We start from the raw sequence: 23274 nt of genomic DNA, 5'->3' as shown, positions 1-23274 counted from the left end.
CTCTAGTCAACACTTTTTGTATTTCCCTCCAAAGACCCTGGAAAGGATATATATTTCCATCACTTAGTTAAATCAGCAACCCATGATTTTCCAGTCATGGAGTAGAAGGTGAAATTCTGTGTCACTCAACTTGAATAATTTTAGTGAGTAAAACTGTATGGCTTTTAGTAAGTTTTGCTTACAAACAACCAAACAGCAAGATGACTCAGTAACAATGGAAAAACAATTTAGAGAGTTATTGATATTAAAAAATGATGAAGGTTTCTTCTCTGCACAACAGAAAAATAAGTGGTTTTGCTCCTTTAAACACAGTCACAGGGGTGAGATGGGGTACTAGACATCCATTCCAAACATGCAAATCTAACTTTCAAAGGGTTAGTTGCTCAATTTTATAATGACAAATTTAGTTCCTGACTAAGAGGTTCTTTTTATTTATAATTCATTACAGAGGGATTATCATATTATTGCTAGAAAATACTGGATTTTTGTACAAAATGAGAATTGTATACAAATTTTAAAATTCATGTCACGATGTAAAAAGGGGCAAAGTAAACAGAATAATAGTACTATCTTCTAATGATTGGAAATCTCATAATTAAAACAATTTAATTGAGGGAATATACACACAAATTAAAAAAATAAAAGACAACCTAAATGCTTATAATGAAAAACCTTAGTCTCCTGCCCTAATCCACCTCCTTTCTACTTTCTTCTTCACATGTCAAATTATATTATATGGCTATTTCTCAATTTGTCAACTTGAGTCAATAAACACTAACTTCCTATTATGATAGAGGATTTAGCACTCTCACCCTGCACCCCACCTCCTCTCCTTATTTGGGATGTTTTATCACTAGTTTTAGTTAAACCAGTTATCATTGTTTACAGTTTTACCATGTAACTATCATTCACTGTAGCGTTTTGTGATTCATTTCTTTCCTTCCTTCCCACCCTGAATCACTGTGTCTGATTGTATCATTCCCCTGCCCCTCCCCCCCCCCCCCCCCCCCCCCGCTTCTACAATATGCTAGCTCTATATTCTTAATTTTATCCCCCAAAGCTGCTCAAGTCATCTACATAATTGAGCCTTCTGGAGACCTCCCTCCCAGAGGCGGGTCGGCTGCCCTCAAGTCCGCTCTTAGTGTTATTCCGGGGAATTCCTATTGTTCTCCGAGGTGGAATGCACAGTCTGTAAACCCAGAGGCTTTTTTTGATTCACTCTTTCATTTTTCTAAAGCACATCCTACAGTATCTTCCTAAGAAACCATGCATGGGAGAAAGTAAATGTTCAGTATTTAATGTTTAAAAAATCACTTTTCCTTCTTCATTTGATAGAATTCTAGCTTAGAATTCTAGATTGTATGAAGTTCGAGATTGAAAAAATCATTTTTCCTCAGAAATTTGCTGGCATTGTTCTACTGTCTTCTAGCATCCAGTGTTGCTACTGAGAGGTCTGAACTCCTCGGGATTCTTTTTCCTTGTATATATTTATTTTTCCGTTTCCTTTCTTGTGTTCTAAAGTTTTTTTGTGTGTGTTCTAAAGTTTTGCAATGATGGATTTTGGTGTGGTTCTTTCAGTATGGAGACATTTCTTTTAGTTTTGGTCTGGGGAACTTTTATTACACTATATCTTTGCCGTCTCTTTCTGAAACTCTGCCCCCTCTTTCTGAAACTCTTATTAGTTAGATATTGGCTTCCTGGATTGATCTGTTAATTTTCTTATCACGTCTCTCAAACTTTGTTTCTTTTTGTCCTACTTCATGTGAGATTTCCTTTACTCTACCTTTCAATCCTTCTGTTGAATTTTAAATTTTAGTCAAGATATTTTCAATTTCTAAGAATTCTTTCTTTAATCATATTTTTTATAGCATTCTATGTTTATGATGGTAATATCCTCTACCTCTCTATGTATTCTCCACTTAAAAGGAATGCACAATGTGAGAGTTGCAAGTTTTATTTGGGGCAAAACGAGGACTACAGCCCAGGAGACAGCACCCAAGATAGCTCTGAGAAACTGCGTCAAAGAGGCAGGGGGGAAGGTCAGTATATATGTGATTTTGGTGAAGGGGGAATACATGCAATCAAACACATATTTTTTACTGAAGGTTTCTGCTAGTCTTGTGCAGGTTACTGCTAGTCACGAGGAGCAGACGTCACCGTGAAGGATTTTAGTGCTTCTCTACATATGAGCAGATGCAAGAATTGGGCTCATACTATATTTTCCTGAAAATATCTAACTATCTGAAGACCTGTTCTGCCAGTTTTTCCCAGAGCACAGAGTGCCTCATCTCTGCTCCCCACCTGAACTCCTTTCAGGGGGTGTTGAGAGTCAGCAGCTGTAGCAGCGCATGATTTAATCCTTGTAGAGGTGGATGGCAAGTGCCAACGGAAAATGCCACTTTGCAGTTGACAGCATGTAAGTGAGCAATCTTTGAAGCTTTCTTTTGTTCCATTTCTTCTAGTATTCTTTCATTATTGTTTGCTTGTTTTTCTGTTTTAAAAAGACAAATTTCATGTCTGGTGGTCATGGTTGTTGTGTCCCATTCTCCCCCAGGTTTTTAAAGTTCTGAGCTGCTGTGAGTTTCTAAAAAAAAATGAGCAGATCTGGGCTATCCATTTCTCTTTTTGGCTTCCTTTGCCCTACAAAATGAGTTGCCACTTTTTTGTCTTTAAAATAGCTTCCCCACTCATTCCTTTCTTCTTCATTTACTACCATTTTATTGGTTTCTAAGAAATGGGAAGAGATAACACATGGTTAATGAGATCACTAATTAGAAATTAAAAATATCTTTTGTAAATTTAAGTCAGTTGTTGCAATCAATATTTTGGTATACCAGTTTAGAGATTTGGAATCTGTTTGGGAAAAAAATATTGTCAATAATTTAAGTACCCAAACTTTAAAAGTCCTGTGATCTCCTGTAGCCCTGACAGATAAAATATAAAAGACAACTGATTTCTTTTTGTTTTTTTAACATCTTTATTGGCGTATAATTGATTTACAATGGTGTGTTAGTTTCTGCTGTATAACAAAGTGAATCAGCTACACATATACATATACATATATCCCCATATCTCCTCCCTCTTGCAGAACAACTGATTTCTTTCAAGGGTTCAGAAAATGTCATAAAATTACATTTCATCAAGCCCAGGTATTTGGTTAAAAATGTTCAATGAAACCACACTTTCTTTCCTCTATATCTCTCGACTGCCTTTGAGACTTCACACCCATCAATGTACTTGGCTTTCAGCAATTTCTCAGCAGGCCCAGTAGAAATGGTTGATAGTTACAAGCAGGTGTTTCTGACAAGTCATGTTTCTCATTTTTACGGATGCAGTGTGTTCTACCTCTGCCACCTCCTTTTTCCCTTTTATAGCTTCTGAATTGTGTTTGTAAAAAGTCACTTGGCTATCTTCACACAGTTTCCTTGTTACAATAGGTAAATGTCAAAAGCCATCAGGTGCAATATCAGCTTTTTCATTGTATTCCCCTAAGCCCTCGGGTAGATAATAACTTCTTGCAATATTTTCTTAATGTAAACAGAATCAGATACTAACCCAGGCAAATGATTCCTCCTGAGCCAGCTCTCCTTTTCAATATGTTATCCAGAAGATTACATGAATATTTATTGGCTGCTCAGTTTCCCACAGAAGCCAAAGTTCCACTAATAGAGTATATCATGTTTTAACTTGAAATAATGTAATTTTGCATGACTGAATAAAACTAAATATGAATAGGCCCTCAAGCAAAGTGTTCAGGAGCTAGAAGATCTTGGTCACATATTAATTTTGAAAACAACTTGCAGTGTGACCTCTGAGTGGCCAAATAAATCACGTCAGAGTTTCCTTATTTGAAAAGTGAGACCATCACTGCAGATGGTTTTTCTTTCTTATCCTTATCTTTCTTACCCAAATATTACACATTTTAACGTACGAATTTCTGGTTACATGTATTTTCTCTAACCCCTTGTACTTTTTTTTTTTTTTTGCGGTACGCGGGCCTCTCACTGTTGTGGCCTCTCCCGTTGTGGAGCCCAGGCTCCGGACGCGCAGGCTCAGCGGCCATGGCTCACGGGCCCAGCCGCACCGCGGCATGTGGGATCTTCCCGGACCGGGGCACGAACCTGTGTCCCCTGCATCGGCAGGCGGACTCTCAACCACTGCGCCACCAGGGAAGCCCTAACCCCTTGTACTTTAAAGCATAGTTACTATATGTGTTTTCAGTTTTACTAAGCAACATATGTCTTCATAATAACTTCACTTGAGATCATCATCATCAAATGATTTTTATTACTCTACCATGATAAATGAATGAGAAATGTGAAAACAAAGGCTGAAGAACCTCAAAGTGTGTTTCTTTGTCCACAGTGAAATACCAACTACATTCTATAAGGAAGGGACCAAAAGTGAAAAAGCAGATATAAGGACGGCAGAAGAGCACATGAAAAGATCCTCAATATCATTAGTCTTTAGGGAAGAAATGTAACTTGAAACAACTACATACCTACTGGAATGGCTAAAATTTAAAAAACAACAACAAAGCCTGAAAACAAGTACCGGTGAGTGAGGATGTGGACCATCTAGAGCCCTCATCCAGGGAAATACCAAATGGAACAGCCATGCCGGAAAGTGGTGCCACATGAACCAACAATTCCACCCCTAGATATTTACCCACGTGAAATGAAAACGTATTTTCACACGAAAACCTATATGAAGAGGTTCACAGCTGCTTTATTCATAATTGCCCAGAACAGGAAACAACCAGAATATCCTTCAACTGGGAATGGATAAGCAGACTCTGTTACATTCACACAATGGAATACTATTCAGCAACTGAAAAGGAACCGATACTGACACATGAAGCAACCTGGATGAATCTGAAATGCATTATGCTAAGTGGCTACATACTGTGTGAGTCTACTTATACGGGAAAAGGCAAAACTACAGAACAGAGAACAAATGCATGGTTGCCTGGGCTGAGAGTGGGCAGAGGGCTTGACCTCCTCGTGGTAGTAGTTACAAAACCAAACACATCTGTCAAAACTCACACACTATAGACTAAAAAGGGTAACATTTACTATCTATAATTAAACCTTAAAAATGGGAGCGGGTTTTGGAGAAGATGGCGGAAGAGTAAGACACGGAGATCACCTTCCTCCCCACAGATACACCAGAAATACATCTACAAGTGGAACAACTCCTACAGAACACCTACTGAACGCTGGCAGAAGACCTCAGACCTCCCAAAAGGCAAGAAACTCCCCACGTACCTGGGTAGGGCAAAATAAAAAAAAAAAATAAACAGAGACAGTTGGAGGAAGCCGTGAAGGAGGAAAGGTGTCCACACACTAGACGCCCCTTTGCAGGCGGAGACTGCGGGTGGCGGAGGGGAAAAGCTTCAGAGCCACGGAGGAGAGCGCAGCAACAGGAGTGCGGAGGGAAAAGCAGAGAGATTCCCGCACAGAGGATCGGTGCCGCCCGGCACTCACCAGGCCGAGAGGCTTGTCGGCTCCCCCGCCGGGGTGGGCGGGGCTGGGAGCTGAGGCTCGGGCTTCCGTCGGAGCACAGGGAGAGGAGTGGGGCTGGCGGCGTGAACACAGCCTGAAGGGGCTAGTGCAACACGGCTAGCCGGTAGGGAGTCCAGGAGAAGTCTAGACCTGCCGAAGAGGCAAGAGACCTTTTCTTGCCTCTCTGTTTCCTGGTGCACGAGGAGAGGAGATTAAGAGCTATCAGCTTGGACCCCAGAGACGGGCATGAGACGCTAAGGCTGCTGCTGCCGCCACCAAGAAGCCTATGTGCAGGCACAGGTCACTGTCCACACCACCCCTCCCGGGAGCCTGTGTAGCCCGCCACTGCCAGGGTCCCGGGATCCGGGGACAACTTCCCCGGGAGAACGCACGGCGCGCCTCAGGCTGGTGTAACTTTATGCTGGCCTCTGCCGCCGCAGGCTCGCATCGCACTCCGTACCCCTCCCTCCCCCCGGCCTGAGTGAGCCAGAGCCCCCGAATCACCGGCTCCTTTAACCCCGGCCTGTCTGAGCGAAGAACAGACGCCCTCCGGTGACCTACACGCAGAGGCGGGGTCAAATCCAAAGCTGAACCCCAGGAGCTGTGCTAACAAAGAAGAGAAAGGGAAATCTCTCCCAGCAGCCTCAGGAGCAGCCGATTAAATCTCCACAATCAACTTGACGTACCCTGCATCTGTGGAATACCTGAACAGACAACGAATCATCCCAAAATGAGGAGGTGGACTTTGGGATCAAGATATATTATTTTTTACCCTTCTGCTCTTTTTGTGAGTGTGTATGTTTCTGTGTGAGATTTTGTCTGTATAGCTTTGCTTTCACCACTTGTCCTAGGGTTCTGACCGTCCGTTTTTTTTTTTTTTTACTTAAAAATTTTATTTTCTTAATAATTATTTTTTATTTTAATAATTTTATTTTACCTTACTTTATTTTATCCCCTTTCTTTCTTTCCTTCCTTTCTTCTTTCTTTCTTTCTCTCTCTCTCTCCCTCCCTCTCTCTCTCTTTCTCTTTTTCTTTCTTTCTTTCTTTTTTTCTCCCTTATATTCTGATCCGTGTGGAGGACAGGCTCTTTGTGCTCCAGCCAGGCATAAGGGCTGTGCCACTGAGGTGGCCAGGTTCAGAACACCGGTCCACAAGAGACCTCCCAGCTCCACGTAATATCAAACAGTGAAAATCTCCCAGAGATCTCCATCTCAACACCAACACCCAGCTTCACTCAACGACCAGTAAGCTACAGTGCTGGACACCCTATGCCAAACAACTAGCAAGACAGGAACACAGCCATCTCCATTAGCAGAGAGGCTGCCTAAAATCATAAGGCTACAGACACCCCAAAACACACCACCAGACATGGACATGCCCACCAGAAAGAAAAGATCCAGCCTCATCCACCAGAACACAGGCACTAGTCCCCTTCACCAGGAAACCTACACAATCCACTGAACCAACCTTAGCCACTGGGGACAGACACCAAAAACAATGGGAACTACGAACCTGCATCCTGCAAAAAGGAGACCCCAAACACAGTGAGATAAGCAAAATGAAAAGACAGAAAAGCACACAGCTCATGAAGTAACAAGGTAAAAACCCATCAGACCTAACAAATGAAGACAAACAGGCAGTCTACCTGAAAAAGAATTCAGAATAATGATAGTAAAGATGATCCAAAATCTTGGAAATAGAATAGACAAAATGCAAGAAACATTTAACAAGGACCTAGAAGAACTAAAGAGGAAGAAACAAGCAATGATGAAGAGCACAATAAATGAAATTAAAAATACTCTACATGGGATCAATAGCAGAATAACTGAGGCAGAAGAACGGATAAGTGACCTGGAAGATAAAATAGTGGAAATAACTACTGCAGAGCAGAATAAAGTAAAAAGAATGAAAAGAACTGAGGACAGTCTCAGAGACCTCTGGGACAACATTAAATGCACCAACATTCGAATTATAGGGTTCTTAGAAGAAGAAGAGAAAAAGAAAGGGACTGAGAAAATATTTGAAGAGATTATAGTTGAAAACTTCCCTAATATGGGAAAGGAAATAGTTAATCAAGTCCAGGAAGCACAGAGAGTCCCATACAGGATAAATCCAAGGAGAAACATGCCAAGACACATATTAATCAAACTGTCAAAAATTAAATACAAAGAAAACATGTTAAAAGCAGCAAGGGAAAAGCAACAAATAACACACAAGGGAATCCCCATAAGGTTAACAGCTGATCTTTCAGCAGAAACTCTGCAAGCCAGAAGGGAGTGGCAGGACATATTGAAAGTGTTGAAGGAGAAAAACCTGCAACCAAGATTACTCTACCCAGCAAGGATCTCATTCAGATTTGATGGAGAAATTAAAACCTTTACAGACAAGCAAGAGCTGAGAGAGTTCAGCACCACCAAACCAGCTTTACAACAAATGCTAAAGGAACTTCTCTAGGCAAGAAACACAAGAGAAGGTAAAGACCTACAATAACAAACCCAAAACAATTAAGTAAATGGGAAAAGGAACATACATATCGATAATTACCTTAAATGTAAATGGATTAAATGCTCCCACCAAAAGACACAGACTGGCTGAATGGATACAAAAACAAGACCTGTATATATGCTGTCCACAAGAGACCCACTTCAGACCTAGGGACACATACAGACTGAAAGGGAGGGGATGGAAAAAGATATTCCATGCAAATGGAAATCAGAAGAGCTGGAGTAGCAATTCTCATATCAGACAAAATAGACTTTAAAATAGAGACTATTATAAGACACAAAGAAGGACACTACATAATGATCAAGGGATTGATCCAAGAAGAAGATATAACAACTGTAAATATTTATGCACCCAACATAGGAGCACCTCAATACAAAAGGCAAATACTAACAGCCATAAAACGGAAAATCGACAGTAACACAATCACACCAATGGACAGATCCTCCAAAATGAAAATAAATAAGGAAACACAAGCTTTAAATGATACATTAAACAAGATGGACTTAATTGATATTTATAGGACATTCCATCCAAAAACAATGAATACACATTTTTCTCCAGTGCTCATGGAACATTCTCCAGGATAGATCATATCTTGGGTCACAAATCAAGCTTTGGTAAATTTAAGAAAATTGAAATTGTATCAAGTATCCTTTCCAACCACAACGCTATGAGACTAGATATCAATTACAGGAAAAGATCTGTAAAAACTACAAACATATGGAGGCTAAACAATACACTATTTAATAACGAAGTGATCATTGAAGAAATCAAAGAGGAAATCAAAAAATACCTAGAAACAAATGACAATGGAGACACGACGACCCAAAACCTATGGGATGCAGCAAAAGCAGTTCTAAGAGGGAAGTTTATAGCAATACAATCCTACCTTAAGAAACAGGAAACATCTCGAAGAAACAACCTAACCTTGCACCTAAAACAATAAGAGAAAGAAGAACAAAAAAACCCCAAAGTTAGCAGAAGGAAAGAAATCATAAAGATCAGATCAGAAATAAATGAAAAAGAAGTTAAGGAAACGATAGCAAAGATCAATAAAACTAAAAGCTGGTTCTTTGAGAAGATAAACAAAATTGATAAACCATTAGCCAGACTCATCAAGAAAAAAAGGGAGAAGACTCAAATCAATAGAATTAGATATGAAAAAGAAGAAGTAACAAGTGACACTGCAGAAATACAAAAGATCATGAGAGATTACTACAAGCAACTCTATGCCAATAAAATGGACAACCTGGAAGAAATGGACAAATTCTTAGAAATGCACAACCTGCCAAGACTGAATCAGGAAGAAATAGAAAATATGAACAGACCAATCACAAGCACTGAAATTGAAACTGTGATTAAAAATCTTCCAACAGACAAAAGCCCAGGACCAGATGGCTTCACAGGCGAATTCTATCAAACATTTAGAGAAGAGCTATCACCTATCCTTCTCAAACTCTTCCAAAATATAGAAGAGGGAGGAACACTCCCAAACTCATCCTACGAGACCACCATCAACCTGATACCAAAACCAGACAAAGATGTCACAAAGAAAGAAAACTATAGGCCAGTATCACTGATGAACATAGATGCAAAAATCCTCAACAAAATACTAGCAAAAAAAATCCAACAGCATATTAAAAGGATCATACACCATGATCAAGTGGGGTTTATTCCAGAAATGCAAGGATTCTTCAATATACACAAATAAATCAATGTGATACACCATATTAACAAACTGAAGGAGAAAAACCATATGGTCATCTCGATAGATGCAGAGAAAGCTTTCGACAAAATTCAACACCCATTCATGATAAAATCCCTCCAGAAAGTAGGCACAGAGGGAACTTTCCTCAACATAATAAAGGTCATACATGACAAACCCACAGCCAACATCGTCCTCAATGGTGAAAAACTGAAAGTGTTTCCACTAAGATCAGGAACAAGACAAGGTTGCCCACTCTCACCACTCTTATTCAACATAGTTTTGGAAGTTGTAGCCACAGCAATCAGAGAAGAAAAGGAAATAAAAGGAATCCGAATTGGAAAAGAAGAAGTAAAGCTGTCACTGTTTGCAGATGACATGATACTATACATAGAGAATCCTAAAGATGCTACCAGGAAACTACTAGAGCTAATCAATGAATCTGGTAAAGTAGCAGGATACAAAATTAATGCATGGAAATCTCTGGCATTCCTATACACTAATGATGAAAAATCTGAAAATGCAATCAAGAAAACACTCCCATTTACCACTGCAACAAAAAGAATAAAATATCTAGGAATAAACCTACCTAAGGAGACAAAAGACCTGTATGCAGAAAAGTATAAGACACTGATGAAAGAAATTAAAGATGATACAAATAGATGGACAGATATACCATGTTCTTGGATTGGAAGAATCAACATTGTGAAAATGACTCTACTACCCAAAGCAATCTACAGATTCAATGCAATCCCTACCAAACTACCACTGGCATTTTTCACAGAACTAGAACAAAAAAAATTTCACAATTTGTATGGAAACACAAAAGACCCCGAATAGCCAAAGCAATCTTGAGAACAAAAAACGGAGCTGGAGGAATCAGGCTCCCTGACTTCAGACTACACCACAAAGCTACAGTAATCAAAACAGTATGGTACTGGCACAAAAACAGAAAGACAGATCAATGGAACAGGATAGAAAGCCCAGAGATAAATCCATGCACATATGGTCACCTTATCTTTGATAAAGGAGGCAGGGATGTACAGTGGAGAAAGGACAGCCTCTTCAATAAGTGGTGCTGGGAAAACTGGACAGGTACATGTAAAAGTATGAGATTAGATCACTCCCTAACACCATACACAAAAATAAGCTCAAAATGGATTAAAGACTTAAATATAAGGCCAGACACTATCAAAGTCTTAGAGGAAAACATAGGCAGAACACTCTATGACATAAATCACAGCAAGATCCTTTTTGACCCACCTACTAGAGAATGGAAGTAAAAACAAAAAAAAAAACAAATGGGACCTAATGAAACTTCAAAGCTTTTGCACAGCAAAGGAAACCATAAACAAGACGAAAAGACAACCCTCAGAATGGGAGAAAATATTTGCAAATGAAGCAACTGACAAAGGATTAATCTCCAAAATTTACAAGCAGCTCATGCAGCTCAATAACAAAAAAACAAACAACCCAATCCAAAAATGGGCACAAGACCTAAATAGACATTTCTCCAAAGAAGATATACAGATTGCCAACAAACACATGAAAGAATGCTCAACATCATTAATCATTAGAGAAATGCAAATCAAAACTACAATGATGGGCTTCCCTGGTGGCGCAGTGGTTGAGAGTCTGCCTGCCGATGCAGGGGACACGGGTTCATGTCCTGGTCTGGGAAGATACCACATGCCGCGGAGCGGCTGGGCCCATGAGCCATAGCCACTGAGCCTGCGCGTCCAGAGCCTGTGCTCTACCATGGGAGAGGCCAAAACACTGAGAGTCCGCATACCGCAAAAAAAAAAAAAAAAAACTACAATGAGATATCTCACACTGGTGAGAATCGCCATCATCAAAAAATCTAGAAACAGTAAATGCCGGAGAGGGTGTGGAGAAAAGGGAACACTCTTGCACTGTTGGTGGGAATGTAAATTGATAGAGCCACTATGGAGAACAGTATGGAGGTTCCTTAAAAATCTACAAATAGAAGTACCATACGACCCAGCAATCCCACTACTGGGCATATACCCTGAGAAAACCATAATTCAAAAAGAGTCATGTACCACAATGTTCATAGCAGCTCTATTTACAATAGCCAGGACATGGAAGCAACCTAAGTGTCCAGAGACAGATGAATGGATAAAGAAGATGTGGCACATATATAAAATGGAATATTACTCAGCCATAAAAAGAAACGAAATTGAGTTATTTGTAGAGAGGTGGATAGACCTAGAGTCTGTCATACAGAGTGAAGTAAGTCAGAAGGAGAAAAACAAATACCGTATGCTAACACATATATATGGAATCTAAAGAAAAAGAAAAAAATGGTTATGAAGAGCCTAGGGGCAGGACAGGAATAAAGATGCATCCATAAGAGAATGGACTTGAGGCCACAGGGAGGGGGAAGGGTAAGCTGGGACAAAGTGAGAGAGTAGCATGGACATATATATACACTACAGAACATAAAATAGCTAGCTAGTGGGAAGCAGCCGCATAGCACAGGGAGATCAGCTTGGTGCTTTGTGACCACCTAGAGGGTTGGGATAGGGAGGGTGGGAGGGAAGGAGACGCAAGAGGGAGGAGATGTGGGGATATATGTATATGTATAACTGATTCATTTTGTTATTAAGCAGAAACTAACACACCATTGTAAAGGAAGTATACTCCAATAAAGATGTTAAAAAAATGGAAGAAAAGTAGAAAATCAGGAAGAGATAAAGAAAAGATTTGGGATGGAAATAAATAGAGATAAGTTAAAGAACTAATGTCGAGTAGGCAGGAGAAAGGAGGTGGGAGGGGAGAGTGGAGGAGGAGGAAATGCTGCCTCGTCTGCATTTAAAAGCTGAACAGGGGCTTCCCTGATGGCGCAGTGGTTGAGAGTCCGCCTGCCGATGCAGGGAACACGGGTTCATGCCCTGGTCTGGGAAGATCCCACATGCCGCGGAGCGGCTGGGCCCGTGAGCCATGGCCGCTGAGCCTGTGCGTCCGGAGCCTGTGCTCTGCAATGGGAGAGGCCAAAAGAGTAAGAGGCCCGTGTAATGCCAAAAAAAAAAAAAAAAGAATGAAAGATACATAATTGTGTATAGACTCAGCTAGGATATGAACTTAGCTATTGGGAGGCTTACTTTAAAGCTTGTGAGCATGTACATTGATTGGAGCTGAAAGCCATGCCTGTCAGCCTTCTCTTAGCCACTTAGCCCCAGGGAGCTTCACTATCAGTGGCTAACTTGATGCTACCAACTGGGTGTCTGTGTCCTCTCCAAATTCGTATGTTGAAACCTAAGCCTCAGAGTGACGGTTATTTGGAGGTGGGGCCCTGGGAGGGGATTAGGTCATGAAAGTGGAGTCCTCATGAATGGGATTAGTGCCCTCATGAAAGGAACCCCACCGATATCCCTTGTCCCTTCCTCCACATGAGGGGTGAGGGCACAGTGAGAAGATGGGCCATCTATGAAGCTGGCCCTCACCTGGCACTGAATCTGTCAGCACCTTGATCTTCGACTTCCCAGCCTCCAAAACTGTGAGAAATAAACTTCTGTACACTGGTGTTTACAAGCCACCAATCTGGTGGCTGTTACAGAAGCCTGAACGGACTAAGACACTTGGCAACCAATACAATAAAGGTTTTATTGTATTTGAATTTTGTCAAATGCCTACAGGAAAGTAAGCTATTTTTCATCTTGCTGTTCATCTAGCAAGTCTGAAAAACATTTGAATGAAGACTTCTAAGTGGAAATATTCTTCTATCTCGTGTTATTTCCACCGTCCTCTGCCAGAACGCCTTATAAACTATGTACCCTTGCTTACTGGAAGACTCTCCTCCATGATGAATCCATACATATATATCTATATTATGAACAGTCTCTGAACAGAAGGTTTTGGGCACCTCACCCTTGAGAAAGCAGATGGGTTCATCAGGTGCCCAACATCTGTGCATGTCTGTGGAGCAAACCATTGCCTGGCTTAGAGAAATAAGCTGTGGAAGAGATCAGACTGGAAAATGAATATGCCAGTAGCAGGCCCTACTATTAATTAATTTGCTTTGGCACAGTATACATGTTAGGAGTGCCTAGTGAACTTCACCCAGAGGAGGCTGACTGATTAATCTTTAGAAATAATTCTAACCAAAGACTGGCAGTGGTTTGTTTGGGAAAAAAATCCAGCTTAAATTTCAAAATTATTGGTGGTCAAGTGAACAAGGAGAGCTTGTGCTGGGATTTGGTCTGGCAGGAAGGAGTTGGGTAGAGGTACTCCCTGAGTCCTTGGTGAAAGCTGGGGTACAAAAAGAAATGCTATTTATCCCAGTCCAAGTGGGAAAAATATTCCCTCATAGCACTCTTTCAACATAGCTGGAAAATGGCGATAAATAACGGTACTGTGTTCACTTAACAACATGCTTTTAAAATAGATGTCTATGTGGAATCAGCTTTTCTTACGTGGTTGATTGTTGGAGAAAAGGAGAAAAATAAAATCACAGAGAATTTATTCCAACATGAGGCCCTGAATAGACTGTAAAGAAAATGTGTCCTTTGCAAAAGTGAACTGCAGGCTCAGGATTTGTTTGAACCCCATGGGAGGGTGATGGGCATTTTCCACTGGTAGAGGGGGACCGTGTACACAAAGTCTGGGCTCTTTTTGCAGCTGCGATCTCCCTGTACCATCTAGTGAATAACAAGGGGCTGCAGGACATAAGCCCAGAGGAAACAGCTACTGATCACCAACCAACGAGCTTTAAGACAACCGAATAGTTGAAGCTAAGAAGGCATCCGCACATCCACCTTCTGCCACTGCCCGGAGAGTCTTTGAACATAATAATAAAACCCTCCTGAAAATGATTCCCACTGGGGGAAGCTTATGATTTATGAGCTCCATTCAAATATGAAAGATGGTCTAGAATTTAAAAAAAAAAAAAACACGGTGAGCACTCAGATTTTTTTGATAGGTTGCATTGCTCTTCTTCTTGAGAATAAATAAGAATGATGGTGTGTCTCTGTGGACCTGTTTTTTACAAGTTAATGATCTTTAAATTTGTTGGTGCTAAGAGAGTAAAACGCTTACATTCGTCTTTCCATTTTAGTTAATAGATGCGTGGATGTTAGGATATCAGAGTACTTAGAGTTTATGCAAAACCTTTTTTTGTTGTTGTTTGCTTGTCTGCTTACTGGTAAGACGTAGGCAGCCAGGTTTTATTTAATTTGGGAACAAACCTAATCATGCTCAGGACTGAAATAAAAAATGGAATTTAATCAATAGGTCCTAGTCATCTGGTTTTACCTGGGTATGATCCTATAAAGAAGAAATGTGAATTAGAAGTTGTTCACTGGGAACAGATAGGGGTTACTTTGTTAATGAGGATTGTGAAATGAATAAATAATTTGAAGTCACCCTTTCTTCTAAGGAGCTTGGGCTGCCATCCAAACCTTCCTGCTTAGGATGATATGATTATCGCTGAGGTGATGTTCATACAGATGGATGGCCATTCCAGGATGAGGTGAGTCGGAGGGCATACTGAGGCCGGCAGCCTGGGCCTTCGGAAGACAAGGGTTTTGCAACCCAGATGCTCACGACTAGAGGGCTTCCCAGAGGCACCGAGATGGCTCGCTGGGGCCTGATTTCTTAGAGGCCTCTCTCATCTAAGACTTCACCCCTGAGCTGGTACAGAATCATCTACTCAGGCTGAGAACAACTGATGCGAAATCTGTATTCTGGGACACTGTGTTACAGTTCCACTTTCTTATAGTGCAACTTCTCACGCTGCGCGAGGACCAGCTTGCAAACATTTCCTCCCCTGAGTTCTTTGCTCATTCTCAGAGATATGTCTTGCTGCCTCTAAGGGATGGAACAGCTCGGTTTAGGTGTATAGGAAGTGAGACCAGAGAACATTCACACTTTTACTTTGATGAGGATAGCACTGATCACTATATGAGGATCTAATCCCATCCCACCAACATAAATTATGTGACAAATCCTTAAAAAGTATGCTACCGGGAACTGTGAGGGATTCAAAGAAATGTCATAATTTCTTGCCCTTAAGGAACTTACAATTTATTTAGGGGCAGGAAAACTTACAATTTATTATAGGGTATAAACCTATAAAAGTAAAATGAGGAGCTTCCCTGGTGGCGCAGTGGTTGAGAGTCCGCCAGCCGCTCCGCGGCATGTGGGATCTTCCCGGACTGGGGCACGAACCCCGACGCAGGGGACACGGGTTCGTGCCCCGGTCCGGGAAGATCCCACATGCCGCGGAGCGGCTGGACCCGTGAGCCATGGCCGCTGAGCCTGCGCGTCTGGAGCCTGTGCTCCGCAACGGGAGAGGCCACAACAGTGAGAGGCCTGCGTACCGCAAAAAAAAAAAAAAAAGAAAAATGACAATGATAGTAATAAGACATGATAAGAGAAAGGAAATAACAGAGCAGTCAACAATCAAGGGGTTTACAGACAAAAAAAATAAAGAATTCCATATAAGAACTGGAGAAAACACTTAAGAAAGAAGGGTGAGGGGTCAGGCAAACTCTTATTCAGAAGTTAAGAGATTTTTGAGCCGCTTGTGAGAGATGCTTACTGTTTGGGCAGTAGTCTCTACCTCACAGGGTTGCTGTGAAAATTAAACACAATGGAATATCCTTAGCACAGTGCCTGGAAGAAAGCTTGATAACATTTATTAGTGGATAAAAGAAGGTATTTCAAGTGGCAGCTGCCAAAACATGGACACTGGGGCAGGAAAGTAAAAGTTGTCTTTCAGGGGTAACTACACCAGCTTAGATGGAATGGAACTGTGAGGACCTGCTGGTAGAAAGTGGCTGTGTTTACACTACCGAGGGTCTTGAATATAAGAGAGGTGTCTTTGAACTTTACCCTGTAGATATATTTATCAGGGGGGTTATGATCAAGGATTCACTATGAGAAGACTGGATGACACACAGAAAGTGCCGCCTTTCTTGATGAACTTTGCATCATTAGAAACTCCACTCGTACCCTAGCCCCTGGCCACCTCCTGCAGCAGGAATTGTCACACTAATAAATGCGAAAAGACTGATTTGATTTAGACCATATGCACGTCAGTGCAGACTGAACACAATCTTATCTTTTTTGTGTATGTAGATTTGCTAAAAGATTATGAAGACATTTGCTTATCTTATGGTTTCATGAGTTATATTTAGAAGCCAGATATTTGGAGGAAACCCGGCATTTTATATAGTGTCCCCTGCCCCACCGTATTTCTTCTGTTCTAAAAGCACTCACGTTAACGGCGTGGCTGACACCATCATGCGTCCTGAGTGAAGTACTCTCAGCATAAAACTCAGAGCAAAAGCACTATGTCGTTAAAGGAATTCAAAGCAGAGATTCATTTAAGGATTAAGGGAGTATCGCAGGTTGCAAAGCTGTCTAAGAACTCTGAAAGGAAACTTGCTTTTGCAAACCGATGACAAATAGTGAAACCAATGGCACTCGCTTTCTAATTCCCATGTTCCAGCACGGGTATAACTTCAGAAACTTTCCAGCAATGACTTCTGGGGATGCAGCATTAATAGGTCAAAGTTAACAATGATTTACAGAAAGTCAAGGTCCCAGCGTCAGCACCAGTTGCACCAGCTGCCTGTGTTTTTAAGGTGATCAGTGAACAAACCTCAGTATGGAGTTCTAAAGAAACTTCATTGCCATAACCCAAAGCAATAAAATGTTAAGATGGGACACTTACTGGTTGCTGAGGTTCAGAGGCTTCACTTTAGGGCAAATCTTTGTAACTATGGGCCATTAAAAGGAGTGTACCACTAAAGGTTACAGGTGTGCCAAGACAGCCACTGCTTCCCAACGAGGTCGAGTGAGGTTAGGGGTAGAGCCCCTGGGGAGGTTACCTTTTGCCTCTATCAGCCTCATTCATTTCATCTCAGTGCAATATACAAATGCTATCACTTTGTAAGCGAAAGAAGCAGGGAAACACTGCCTTAAAATGTCTTAAAAGGGGAGCTGGTTTAGTATATCTAAGTGCTTGTTTCAGATCGTTTCTTGACATAGGATAAGATGAACAAAAGAACTGAAAGTGTTAGGAGCACCTTAAAAACATAATAACAAATGAAAGTAATGAAAGTCTAAAATGATAACTTAAGGCAATGAAAAATATAATCCAGGCCTCAGACTTAACCAAGGCTTTTCACACACAGACGAAACTAACATAATACCTTATATTTCCATGCTGATTCATGGCATAATCTAATCTAGAGCTGGAAAAGGCTATTAACACCATCTTTCCTTATAGTTCAGATGAGGAAGGGGTACAGCAAGACCAAGTGACTAGCTCAAAGGACACGATAGTGGATAAGCTGGAGACAGGCTCAGACGTGTTGTCCAATGCACTTTTCATTTAGTTTAAATCTCCTTGTATTAGGGCAAAACTGTAGAAGTCTTGGCTTTCGGTTTTAATTTGTATGTCTCCTAAATTCAAATGGCTATTCAGTGGCTGCACAGTTGGTGGGGTGAGTTTTGGTGGAAAAAATCTTAACTTGCTTTACTGATTGTTCAGTTTTATTTCATACTTATTAGGGAATTATACTTAAAATGTCTTAAAACACCTGTTAGATAAGCTTCTGAATGTCTAGAATAACTTTTCAACACCAGAGCCTGTGGACATCCTTAAGGACTTTGAGAGTCGTCAGGGCATTTTACCAAAGGTAATTAACTAACATCTTCCTAGAATGTCAGATTGCAGTGGGCGTTAGGGAAAGTCACCAGTGACCTAGTCTGTACTCCCACCTGTGCCAGAGAAAGTGCACAGAAAGAAACAAAGATTTTCAGCCCTGGTACAGAGCTGAAAGATTAAGAGGCAGCAGCGTGCTGACCAGTGAGTCATTTGCAATACAGACGAGGAAAACAGACTCGATGCCGTTAGGAGAATATGAATAAAGGAAGGAAGGGTTGAAATGACTGTTCCTCTACTGGTGCTGCTTGGACTGCTACTATGGCTGCTGTCCGGAGTATGTTCTACCTCCCAGTTTGTGATGGGCCTGCACCTAAATTTATGAATTCCCTCAACAGGCTGCCAGCCTCCAACACCACTGTCCAAGCTGCCCACGCACGGCTACCCCATACATTTCAACATAACCTTCCTCACAGGTTTTACAACAGCGGGAGAATCAGTGTCACTTTTATTTCATCACTTGTGTCAAAGCCCTTCTTGGGAACCTCTGGTGGGAAAGCAGGTTTTGGGGGCAGAGCAGGAAGCACCTGCGATGACGGTTATAGCTCTGTGCTCTGTAATAAAACCTGGATGTCGGACTCAGAACTTCAGCTGGAGAGGCCCAAAGACTGACCTGCCAACCCCACTGCACATGGGCACTGGGGCACTTTTATAGAGCAGGCATCTGCTCCACTCTGACTCCGAAGGCTACCTTCTTTATCCTGGGTACAAAACCTCAGTAAGTATGACAGCAGGCAGTCAATGGCAGCAAATGCCTTGAACCTCCCAAATATGCCAACGTTTCCAGTTTTGGAGAAACTTCTAACATTCTTTCCAACTTTCAATGTTTATCAATAACGTGGCAATGAACATCTTTCTATATAAATTTTTTTGAATCCTTTAAAGAATTTTAAGTGCAACTGCCTGTTATGGTTCACTCTTAACCCAGGCTCTGGTTTGCAAACCATTTTGTTTTCCCTTAAGTCCAATTTTAAGGTCTGAAAAAAAAAAAAAAGCTTCATATTTTGGATAATGGGACAGAAATGCTCAGGAAGCTTACCTGTTCTCAATTTAAACCAAGAAAGGTATTTCTGCACCTCATATAGAAGGCTTCTAAGATCTGTCTACTCCCAAACGATAGTTGGCCTCCTGGCTTTGGGAGGAGGTAATACGCTCCCGAATTACATGAATAGTATAAAAAAGTTCTTTTTTATTTTGGGGGGAAATAACACTGTGAAAAAAATATGTGAGGCTTTGATAAAGAGCCCTACTAAACTTCAGGCAACAAATAAGCCAGGAACTCGACTTTTCCAAGTTCCCAACCGGTTAAACATCTGGCCTTCTTGGCAAAGTTGCCGCCTGGGCTGAACAAGCTGTGGAAGGGCACTCCTTCTCTGTCTGCAGGGTGGGGAAGTTTACAGTGGGTTCTCCATCTCTCCTCTCTTCTCTGATCTATTCAACAGAGACATAAAGTTTACAGGATACCCTAAAAGGCACAGTTTTGAGTCTGAATTTTGATGTTTGCCCTGACTCTTCTTGTCTATTGGTTAGTGGTTTCTGGGGAGACTTCCAGCCTGAAGTCTCAGCAAAGGCCCACTGCTGGACTGGCATGGCTGCCGCCGCTGCTGCTCTCACTGCCCCCAGCCCTGGCCCAGGGGGTGGGGAACACTGTGCTCCCAGAAGGTCAGCACGGCGGGACGGGGAGCCGGCCCTCAGAGATGCTCATCTGCTGCCCGGATTTAGCTGCTCTGGGAGAGTGGCGGGCTCTGACTAATGGCTGACTGAGCCGACAGCAGCGTGAACTCTGCGCCCTCCGAGAAGAGCGAGCTGATGGAACGCAGTGATAATTCCTAGCAGGCAAGGTGGTCTAGACGGCAATGACCACATACTTAGTGCTCACTCTGAGTCAGTGCTCTTCTAAGCACTTCCGTGTACTAATTCATTCAACCCTCACAGCAACCTGATGACCTAGGTATTAAAATGATCGTCTCTTTACATTCAAGGAAACTAAGGCCCAAAGAGGTTGTATAACTTCCCCAAGGTCACAGAGCTAGTCAATGATGGAGCCAGGTTTCAAATCCAGGCAGTACGATTAGAGCACTTGGGCTGTTAGCCACGCCACTCCCTCGCCTAGATGTCATGGTGCCCCTATCAAAGGCATGAATAACAGCGCTCTGTCCGCTGAGGAGAGGATCTCAGTAGCCTGAAAAATAAACCACAAATGTGTTCAAGATCCTTGGGCCCAGATAAGACACGAAGAGAAAAATGACACCAGCCCTGGAAATGTTTTGCCTCTTGGATATCAGAACAGTATCACGCTCTCCCGGGCTCACAGAGCCCAAGGAGCCTTGATATTCTGGCAGCGGATGTGTGGCACAGGAGGTGGCACTTCGCCTTCCTCTTCAGAACTAAGAGTTAAAAATTGTTACGGAAGTTAAGCATGAAGTAGCATCAGGTCCAGAGACCTTTCAGGTGCGTGTTGCAAATTACAGACTGTAAACATGCTCTTCCCGGAACATAGAGACAGCCTGTGTTTATTATATACACTATTGATACTGTGTATGGAATGGATAACTAATGAGGACCTACTGTGTAGCTCAGGGAACTCTACTGGGTGCTCTGCGGTGACCTAAATAGGAAGGAAATATGTATACGTATGGCTGATTCACTTTGCGTACAGTAGAAACTAACACAATATTGTAAAGCAACTGTACTTTAAAAAATTTTTTTAAAGTTTCTTAAATTAAAGACAAATAAATACGTAAAAAAAGAAGCTAGGAAGCATCATGAACTCTAGAATAGATTTCCACTCTCCAGGGTGATGTAAAATAATACCATTTCGAAAATGGTTAGAATTACTTTTTTGAGGTCAGTCTAATGTCACTTGGTAGGAAGAAAAATCCACATTTAATTGTAAGCATTTGCACCTGGCGTTTGCCAACCCCGTCCACGCATGGATCTTATTTGCAATAGACAAATCCTCTGTGGCTTCCTTATGTAATAAATGTACGTGTGCACACATGCACGCACGCACACACACACATCCTGCTATACGTTTAGCAATAATGCTGTCACACTTCAGATAAAGCTGAGACCTTAAAGACATGCTTAGCACTTTCACTGTGGTAGTACACTTAATTTTATTCCAGTCCTTTAGGTATCCACCCCAATAAACAATTTGAATGCCTGGAATAGCTACAAAAGCTCTCTGTGAACATTTTCCCCAAGTGTAAATTATTGGAAGACTGTTTATATAATTCAAGAAAATCTTGTGTCCTTTTAATCTTGCTGAATCCACCACTCTGACAGAATCCTGCTTTTACTCTATGCTTAAGGACTGGATTTATTTCTTTACCTCGTCGTGAAGAAAAAGATAAATGAAATCACACTTTCAGATGTACGTAATTTAGCTTCTGCACATTTTCACCTTTCACAAAGTTTCATGCTTCTATAGTTTCCACTCTTGAATTGGTCAAAGCTAAAGCTAAACAGGGCAGTTCTCTCCATTCAGTCCTGGTAGTATTTTGCTAACATTATCATAAAACGTTCTTATTCATTCTCAACAATTTGATTTCCTGAGCATTGTTTGATACCCGCACCCCTTGCCATGTGCTGGGGACAACCACAATTCATGAGAATTTCAGGACCACAGCATGACTCAATTGTCGTTTCTCCTAATGCTCTCTGTTACGGTGTTTCTATCCACAACATTTCGGGCCAAATCACTTGTTCATGAAAAGTGAACAAGTTTTCCTATCACTTCTGCCCTACTGCTTGCTGGCTGATGAGTGACTTCCGGAATAGTGCCGCTGAAAAGGAAAACCACTGAGGAAGCTGAGAATCTGCAAAGATGATTGATTGGAAGAGAGATACGACCTCTGACTGTCACCTGTTGTACGGACTCTTGGAACCTTAGATTTGGAGGAATCTCAGAAGGTGAAATCATCTACTTCTCCCCCATCCATGACTTCTACCAAGGCACTGGGATCTCTGGACCCACAGGGCTGTCTTAGTAAGTTATTTACTTACTTACTTACAAATTTATTTAGTTAGTTATTTTTTACTGAAGTATAGTTGACCTACAACACTATGTTAGCTCCAGGTACACAACATCGCGATTTGATATTTTTATACATTACAGAATGGTCTGCGCAAATCCACAGGACAGTGTTAAAGGTCTCCTAACTGTGTCTCGTGCTTCCACTCTGGCTCTCTTCCTGCTTCCATTTTTCATGAGCATCTGGATTCATCTTTTAAAAATATATGTCAGGTATCTGTCTACCGCTTAAAACCTTCCAATGGTTCCCATGGATTTAGATTATAATCCACGCTTCTTTCCAAGGGTGTGTGAAGCCCTGCACAGCCTGGCTCCTGCCTAGCTCTATGTCCTGGTCTCACGCTGCTCGTGTTCACTAGACCACAGATGGACTGGGCTTCTGTACGTGTATCTATATACACGTAATCTGTATATAAACATATACATATATATTTAACTGAAGTATAGTTGACTTACAAGTTTATATTAGTTTCAGGTATACAACATAGTGATTTGATATTTTTATAGATTATGCACCATACAAAGTGATAGTTTTATTGACTATATTCCGTGCACTGTACATTACATCCCCGTGACTTATTTATTTTATAACTGGAAGTTTGAACCACTTGATTCCTCTCACCTATCTCACCCATCCCCCTCCCGCCTCCCCTCTGGCCACCACTAGTTTGTTCTCTGTATCTAGGAGTCTGTTTCTGTTTTGTCCGTTAGTGTGTTTATTTGCCTTGTTTTTCAGATTCCAGGTATACGTGAAACCATACATTTTCTGTATGTTTCCTGAATGCTGAGCACCTTCCCACGTCAAGGCTTCTGCCTGGGCTGCTTTTCC

At 41.5% G+C, this 23274-nt stretch overlaps 1 protein-coding gene across 14 annotated transcripts in view; it reads right to left on the bottom strand.

Moving 5' to 3' along the window:
* Positions 1–23274, bottom strand: part of MAGI2 (membrane associated guanylate kinase, WW and PDZ domain containing 2) — a 1362215-nt gene that overhangs the window by 148249 nt on the left and 1190692 nt on the right. The window lies entirely within an intron of this gene.

The sequence above is a fragment of the Globicephala melas genome, chromosome 9, assembly GCF_963455315.2.
Source record: "Globicephala melas chromosome 9, mGloMel1.2, whole genome shotgun sequence".
Taxonomy (NCBI): domain Eukaryota; kingdom Metazoa; phylum Chordata; class Mammalia; order Artiodactyla; family Delphinidae; genus Globicephala; species Globicephala melas.
Note: the sequence above shows the minus strand (reverse complement) of the source record. Positions and strands in the feature narration are given on the sequence as shown.